Source organism: Macrobrachium rosenbergii, chromosome 49, assembly GCF_040412425.1.
Source record: "Macrobrachium rosenbergii isolate ZJJX-2024 chromosome 49, ASM4041242v1, whole genome shotgun sequence".
Classification (NCBI taxonomy): domain Eukaryota; kingdom Metazoa; phylum Arthropoda; class Malacostraca; order Decapoda; family Palaemonidae; genus Macrobrachium; species Macrobrachium rosenbergii.
The window spans coordinates 36,434,956-36,443,605 of NC_089789.1; positions in this window are offsets into that span (position 1 = coordinate 36,434,956).

Here is an 8,650-nt window from a genome sequence, read left to right on the forward strand (position 1 = left end):
TTTACTTTCCACCCTCTCCTAACAATCGTTTCATTTTGCAACTGTGAGGTTTTCCTCATGTTACACCTTTCAGGCCCTTCTCTCAATTTACTCTTCACCGCTGAATGACCTCATAGGTCCCAGTGCTTGGCCTTTGGCCTAAATTCTCTATTCCATTCCATTCCATTCCAGTAACCTTTTATTTTTTTTTTAAATAGGAATGTGTTATATATATATATATATATATATATATATATATATATATATATATATATATATATATATATATATAATGTAGTGTGTGTGTGCGTGTATTGAGGATTTATCAGGCTGAAGACACAAAGAAATATATCATCCCGGAAGCCTTCTCTTAACAGTAATAACAGAGCAGCAAGTTAGTTTCAAAAGTCAGCTAGATGAAAAGATTAAATATCACCTTAATAATTTCTTGAATCAATCTTTTCTCATTACTTATCCGACTTTTTCTCTGTAAATACTAACAGATTAATAATAATAATAATAATAATAATAATAATAATAATAATAATAATAATAATAATAAGAAGAAGAAGAAGAAGAAGAAGAAGAAGAAGAAGAAGAAGTTTTATATATTCGAAAAAAAAGAGTAACTTGTTTGGGCATCATGCTTAAACTTCATAAAAAAACCTAATGAGAGGCCGATGGAACGGGAAACCTGAATCCCTGAACAGCCCGGCGCGTAGATGCAAGGCAAACGAATGGAAAAAAATAAGCGTAAGACGATAACAGTGAGTGGAAGCGGAAAGAGAAGGTTGATTAATTAATTGGTTTAAATAAAGTTAGCCTTATGCCAGCGCACGCCCCTGCCCAGAGGCGGACCACAAGCGTAGTGAAGTGTTAAATCGATTAAAGAGGCCTTGAGTGGACCTCTGGACTCTGGTCACCCAACCGATATCAAGAGGGGGGAAGGAACTTCAGTAAATGAGAAAAAACAAGGGAATGGGTGAGTCACTTTAATAGAAAAAAGGGGGAAGAGACTGAGTCACTGGAAAGAAAAAAGGGGTAAGAGAGTCATTGGAATAAAAACAAGGGAAAGAGTGAGTCACTGGAAAGAAAAAAGGGGAAAGAGTGAGTCACTGGAAAGAAAAAATGGGTAAGAGAGTCATTAAAAAAAAGGGAAAGAGTGAGTCACTGGAAAGAATAAAGGAGAAGGAGTGAGTCATTGAAAAAAGGGGAAAGAGTGAGTCATTGGAAAGAAAAAAGGGGAAAGAGTGAGTAGAGGAAAGAAAAAAAGAGGGAAAGAGTGAGTCATTGGAAAGAAAAAAAGGGAAAGGGTGAGTATAGGAAAGAAAAAAAAGAGGGAAAGAGTGAGTCATTGGAAAGAAAAAAAGGAAAAAAGAAAAAAAAAAGAGGGAAAGAGTGAGTCATTGGAAAGAAAAAAAAAGGGAGTATAGGAAAGAAAAAGAGGGAAAGAGTGAGTCATTGGAAAGAAAAAAGGGAAAGGGTGAGTATAGGAAGGGGAAAGAGAGTCATTGGAAAGAAAAAGGGAAAGGGGAAAAAGAAAAAAAAGAGGGAAAGAGTGAGTCATTGGAAAGAAAAAAGGGGAAAGAGTGAGTCATTGGAAAGAAAAAACGGGGAAGGAAAGAGTCATTGGAAAGAAAAAAATCAGGGGAAAGAGTGAGTCATTGGGAAGAGTGAGGAAAAAGGGGGAAAGAGTCATTGGAAAGAGAAAAGAAGGAGTCACTGGAATAAACAAAAGGGGGAAGGGAGAGTCATTGGAAATAAAAAAAGAGGGAAGGAAGAATCATTGGAAAGAAAGATAACAAGGGAAGAGTGTCTCATTGAAAAGAGGGGAAAAAACGGGAAAATATAAGATTAGAAATATTAGAAGAGCGAAGGAAATTGGAAAGAGCACAAGAACGCGGATCAAACAAATGAATAACTGGACCCGTAGGAGAATGAGGAAATAATCACGAAAATGGGAAAGAAACAATGAAAACGGGAAGAATCATGGAATGTGGGGAAATACTTTATGGGAAACAAGAAATTTGAGTAACTGGAAAACGTAACATAACACGGGAAGATTATTTATTGAAATTCCTCTCCATAATTTTTCACCAGGAATCGAATTTGCTCGAAGTATCGATCAAATTAGGAAAGGAATTATCGGTGGTAAAATCACAGAAAATGTTGAAGAGCTCAAATGAATACTTCAGATCTTTAACCAAAGCGTCGGAGAACATTTTCTTAAACTTAGGCTTTTAAAATATAAACGAAGAAGAGCTTCAAAATGAGAGTAACTGACATTTTAACTTACATTTTATGTCTAGAAGTAGCAAAGGTTGCAGAATGGACAATGTTCATTTCAGGGAAGAAATACTTTAAAGATGAATATCAAGAAGAACAACCACAAGGTTGGAAACACTGTAAAAGGACAGAGATGGAAAACTAACATCGAAAATATAATTAAGAAGCTTTGGAGGTACGACGTGCTATATGGTAAATGGATGCAGACATGTCTAGAAAGTTTATACTGGATTTAATTCACTCGTGTTTATGGAGTATGAACAAGACTGATTATATATATATATATATATATATATATATATATATATATATATATATATATATATATATATATATATATATATATATATATATATATATATATATATATATATATATATATATATATATATAAAGAAATTTGAATTGCAGTCATTCAGAAAACGGCAGAATAAACCAAACTGTTATGTCACCCATTCTCCTGTTGCTATCACATGAAATCTTTATTGCTTACTATTATGCCTCCTCTCAATCACTGTATTCTCTCTCTCTCTCTCTCTCTCTCTCTCTCTCTCTCTCTCTCTCTCTCTCTCTCAAGATTATTCATTATTTGGTAATTTCCTTTTCTGTCTTGGATTAACTTTCCTGTTGAGATTCTTCGACTGGTTCCATTCTGCTTTTCCAACTAGGGTAGCCACTTGGCTTGTAGTAGAAGTAATAATAATAATAATAATAATAATAATAATAATAATAATAATAATAATATTTAGAGAAATCTTTGATATATCCTGCTCCCCTTCGATGTTCTTTAAGAGCATAAATCATGAACCCGGACTTGTAATTTCCGTACTCTCCGCATTCATGTCTCCTGAGACAGTAATTACCAGGGAATTCTCCTTTCTTTTAATATTTTCTCCTTTTTTTTTCCTTTCTTTTTATACTTTCTTCTCCTCCCCAACGTCATAGCGGATTTTTCCTCTTGAATGGGGATTATGGACCGTCAAAAAGGCCATCTTACGACGATGGTATAAATATTATGACGATTGGAATGCTGTTCATGGAAACTTCTAAGAAATGGAGGAATTAACTATTCGTGTCTATACCACTCCAACAAGTCCCAAGTGAAGAAAAGCTGAATATTTATTTAACAAGATTTAACTGTGTGTGTGTGTGTGTGTGTAGTAGGATGCTTTCGTGAAAAATTTAAGGAAATGAATGAAAAGTACGCTAAAGGCCACACCAGTCCTTCGGGTCCTAAAAGTTTAATTTCGAGCCCCACCCTCCTCTCTCTCTCTCTCTCTCTCTCTCTCTCTCTCTCTCTCTCCTCTATTCAATGACTTTTTCTCTCTTTGTTTATTTTAGTTTTATACTTAGCGTCACATTCCCCACTCTCTCTCTCTCTCTCTCTCTCTCTCTCTCTCTCTCTCTCTCTCTCTCTCTCTCTCTCTGTTCTCTAGTTCCTTTAACTCGTGACAGATTCTTCCACTGACCCTTTTGCTCACATGAAAGATAGGTCTAATTTCCGAATCATGAAAGACAAACCTCGGAAGTGAAGGGCCTTCCATTTCCAATTGGTGTTCCATCACTCGAAACCTTCCTTGCTTTGAGCATTTTCTCGCCGGGGGAGAATCCCTTTGCTCTTGTCGAAGACTTTGCATTCGATATTTATGGCAAAATAAAAAATAAAATCGTGTTAGCTTAATGAATGGCGTTAGGGATCTATGAAAGGCGCGGAAGGAAAATGCGAAGCGTTGTCAAAAACTCGCAAGATCTAGAGTGACGGAAGTTCAATCTCGCTTTTTTTTTCTCGACTCTCTCGCTCTTACAGTGTATTTAAGAACTTTCAAATTACTGTTCAGAGAAATATTCGTCCTCTTTGCTTCCTTTTAATGTGCTTTAGATCAAAAGTCTTCGTGATGGATTTTTTATTTCCATAGTCTCTGGTGACAGTGCTTATCAGGACATCCCGGTTTTTTAATTTTATTTTTTTCTTATATATGTCCCTTTTCCTTGCTTTTCTTTCACTTCTTCCTCCAGCCACCAACCCTGTAGCCGGTCTATTGATGGTAGCCAAAGAGAATATATTCTGCCAATGATCTGAATAATGTTTGTTACTGGTGAACATAAGGACACCAGATTCTACTTGTTATTTTTTAAGAGTTGTTTATGAGAAATTTGTTAGTTTTATAGTTATTGGCAGACTCTCTCTCTCTCTCTCTCTCTCTCTCTCTCTCTCTCTCTCTCTCTCTCTCACTTCCTTTATTTAGTGACAGATTCTTCCAGTGGCCCTTTTGCCAGCATGAAAGGCCAGCGGTAATTTACGAGTCATGAAAGACAAACTGTGGAAGCCAAGGGTCTATACCGCTCCGCATTTGTATTCCATCACTCAAAACCCTCCTCGCTTTGAACCTTTCTCGCTAAGAGAATCTCTTCGCTCTTTTTCCCCCTCCCCTCCCCCTCCCCTCCTCGTTCGAGCACCGAACGCTTTTTGGATTCGATATTTATCTCGCATACAAAAGATCGCGAGAGCGTCATGAATTGAGTTACGAATCTCTGAAAGGCGTAAGTGGAAAATACGACCGTTTTTGTTTATTGCGAGAACTGAGGTGACAAGTTTCTGTCTCTCTCTCTCTCTCTCTCTCTCTCTCTCTCTCTCTCTCTCTCTCTCTCTCTCTCTCTCTCTCTCTCCTCTCTGTTGTTTAGTGACATTTTCTCTCTCTCTCTCTCTCTCTCTCTCTCTCTCTCTCTCTCTCTCTCTCTCTCTCTCAGTCTTTTATTCAGTCTCTCTCTCTCTCTCTCTCTCTCTCTCTCTCTCTCTCTCTCTCTCTCTCTCTCTCGTTAATCTTTTATTTAGTGACATTCTCTCTCTCTCTCTCTCTCTCTTCTCTCTCTCTCTCTCTCTCTCTCTCTCTCTCTCTCTCTTAGTCTTTTACTCAGTGACATTCTCTCTCTCTCTCCATGAAATGTGTTAAAATGGCTCAGAAAGTAATGAAGGAGAAAAATTCTGTCTATCTATTCTGTTATTCAATGACTTCTCAAATTTAGTACTTCAACATTGTTTTAAATTAGCGGACATCTTCAGAATCTGTGACAATATGCTCATTTACTTGTTGTAAGGAAAGACATTCCTGTGTTATGTCAGGGAGTGTCATCTTGTCATTCCTGTGAAAACGAAATAACCAACCTCTGCCATTACATAACTAGACGATGGTTGTTTAATTACTTCTCGAAGTTGGAGTTTGTAAGGTATACTAAGCATTAATGAAATGACAATGGTCATTACCGTTTAGCTCGCAAATGAGAAACATCATTCCTCCAAAATCGAATTATCCACCTTGTCATTGTTATTCTTATTATTATTATTATTATTATTATTATTATTATTATTATTATTATTATTATTATTATTATTATTATTATTATTATTATCTACTTACGTGAGTTTCAGTGTTAATTTTCCTTTACGACTTATGACTCCCATCCGTTCAACTTGAATGATTTGCAACGTAAACAAAGGAACGTTTGTCAGGTAGAAAAGTTTATTGCAAAGATATATATCTTTGCAATTCAACTGAGGGTAATTACAACGCATAAAGACCACTTGTGGGAGGTCCTACCTTCTCTCTCCGCATCATGTTTTTTGCCTGTTATTCTACTTAATTTATTCCTGCTTCTTTCACTTCTCGGTTATTCTGAACCTTTTGCATCATCCCTTATTTGCTCTTTCTTCTTCGGCTCGTATTTCGTGGTTGGTGCCAGTGGCCGTCGTTGTTGTAACGCTAGATAACTTACAATCAATCAAGCAGTCACTTTCCTCGCCTGCCTAGTATTTCATTTGCTGGTAATGCAAGTAACTTCCTCACTTCCAAGGAAACATTTCCCTTGTTTCAGTGAACCTGAAGAGGAATACTGTAGGTTTTTACTTTCAGAAATGTTAAACTGGGTGTTTTTCATAACTCGCCCACCATATATCCTATATTATTCAGTTTTTACCAAATCGAGAATGCGTTAGAGGAACGCCTACACGAGAAGAAAAGCCAAAACTACGAATAAGATGGGGAATATCAGTAGGCCAGATGATTGATGACTGATTATAGAATCGTCACCAACAATGTCATATCGAACTGGTCCGCTGGTGTGGTCCCTAGTGTCGCGACATGCCGCTCGGATGTCGCGAGTTCGCGCCTCCCCCAGAGCGATGAAAAAAATCACTGGTGCCGTATCATGATCAGTTACTGCCGTAGTTACGGTCTGCGGTGGGAAGTTGAAACCAACATTCTTTGGGAGCTTGAATTTCAAGTCAGTGCCCCCTTTCGTGTGCTTTTGCCGTGTGAATAGGTCTAATCTACCGAAATATAATAATAATAATAACTCGTGTTGCAGTTTTCGACACATGATACTGAAGGAGCCACCGAAAGAGAAAATGAAGGCCTCTACTTTACTCTGATCAAGAGTTCTGCTTAGTATGCAAGTAGAATAAATAAACAAATATGCAAATTAGCTTCCACTGAACTGCAGTTGTGTTTAGCTTTCTACGAAAAGGAAATTAATTTATTCCGAATCCGGAGGGAGGAAATACCCCGAGACGATGGAGTAGGGTAGCAAATCTTCAACTGGAAGAAGAAGAAGAAGAAAAAGAAGAAGAAGAAGGAGGAGAAAATAGACATGAAAGACGTTGCTATGAAATATCTAGTTCAGCAATGTCGACTTAATAATTTAGGAGAAAATTATTCATGATTATAGAAATAGGAGAAGCTAGCAATGGTTAATTTTACACATTTGTCATCGGGTTAACATAATGCAGACCTCATTTGAATTTTAACCTTTTGGTTTGGTCCAATTTTCGGCTAATGGTAAAAAAGGTTACCTAATACCAAAGGAAGATCAACCGATGGAGCTAAACTAAAGACCCTCAGTCTAATTTCAAATACCTTTATTGATTCACGGAAGGCCGTTGAAGGCGCTGATTTACTTTTCACAATTGATCGCTATATTCAGCGGTAATAATTTCAGCGATGCGCTTTTTATCGACATGATCCATTGAGCAAAGAAAACGTTTTAAGAAAATTGGAAAAGAATATGCAATCAAGATAATCCAATCCCCTAAATATATACTTTTGCGTCTTTGTTCCTTTATGTATGTTTTGTGAATATTTGATCTATGAAAAGTATAAACGGAATTGATATTCAATGAAGGGAGGTTTGTAGTTTTTGTGAATAACTTTCCGTCTAACGTAAATGATAGTTATATATCTTTATTTTTTTTCGTATACCGACACCTGCCACTTACCGGTGTTAGCACAGGTAATATCTTCGGGTTGATTTGCATAACTCGAATCTAACAAGACGGAAACCATCCCTTTCAAAACCAAATTTTCTCCTCTTGCCATTTATAGTTGAATGAGATTTGTCCCCGCCAGTTGATTTTAATAATTTGCTTAACGTTTGTGGAGTTAACATGTAATCGGATTAGGTGTTATCTTAAAATGGATCTAACACCCACCCACAGGTAATCGTATATACAACAAAGAAAGCAAAAAAATGTATGAAAAATGTTTCCATCGGATCAGTCTGTCGTAACCACACACACACATCATCATCATCATCATCATCGCCCGTAAGAAAACAAACGCAAAACGAAGAAAAAGAGAGAGAGAGAGGGGCGGGGAGCAAAAACGGAGGATCATGAAGCCACATACTTCCCGATCAGTTAGCCAAACTTTTCCATTTACCTTACCAGCTACTTTCTCCTCTCTCTCTCTCTCTCTCTCTCTCTCTCTCTCTCTCTCTCTCTCTCTCTCTCTCTCTCTCTCTCTCTCTCTCAACTCACACAACAACTATTTCGTATTCGTCACGCTCCGAAGTCCATTTAGTTTTTTCGTCTGTTTGGGCGTAATTTATTGCCATACTCTCGTTTCCTATTTACTTTTCTCCTGCGTTATTTTCTGTTGCAGCCTCCTTCCTCCTCCCCTCCTCATTATCTTTATTGAAGAGGCGGCGCCTCGGGTTTTTCATCTCCGGCAATTTCGCATCACCTGTGGGTCCCAGCTTCCCTCCTCGAAGGATGCCTGCGGGCTGACAGCTGAATCCTTCTGGCAGGAATTATAACACCTGTCGTCCTCCAGGAATAAGGGATGGAGATGATGGGAGGGAGTGTGTTGGAAAATACCGAGGGGGGGTGAGAAGGATGGCGACGAATGGGAAAGGAGGTGGGGAAAGGAATGAGGGGTATGGAGGAGAAGGAATTGGAAAAGGGGCGTGACTGTAGTGAAGAGTACTGAATGAATAATGTTGGAAAAGGTGTGAGAAAAATACATGTAGAAAGATTAGCTAAGACAATGTGGAAATGAAAGGGCAAATAATAACAAGCAATATGACATAGTCACTAGTACTGTCATAAATAAAT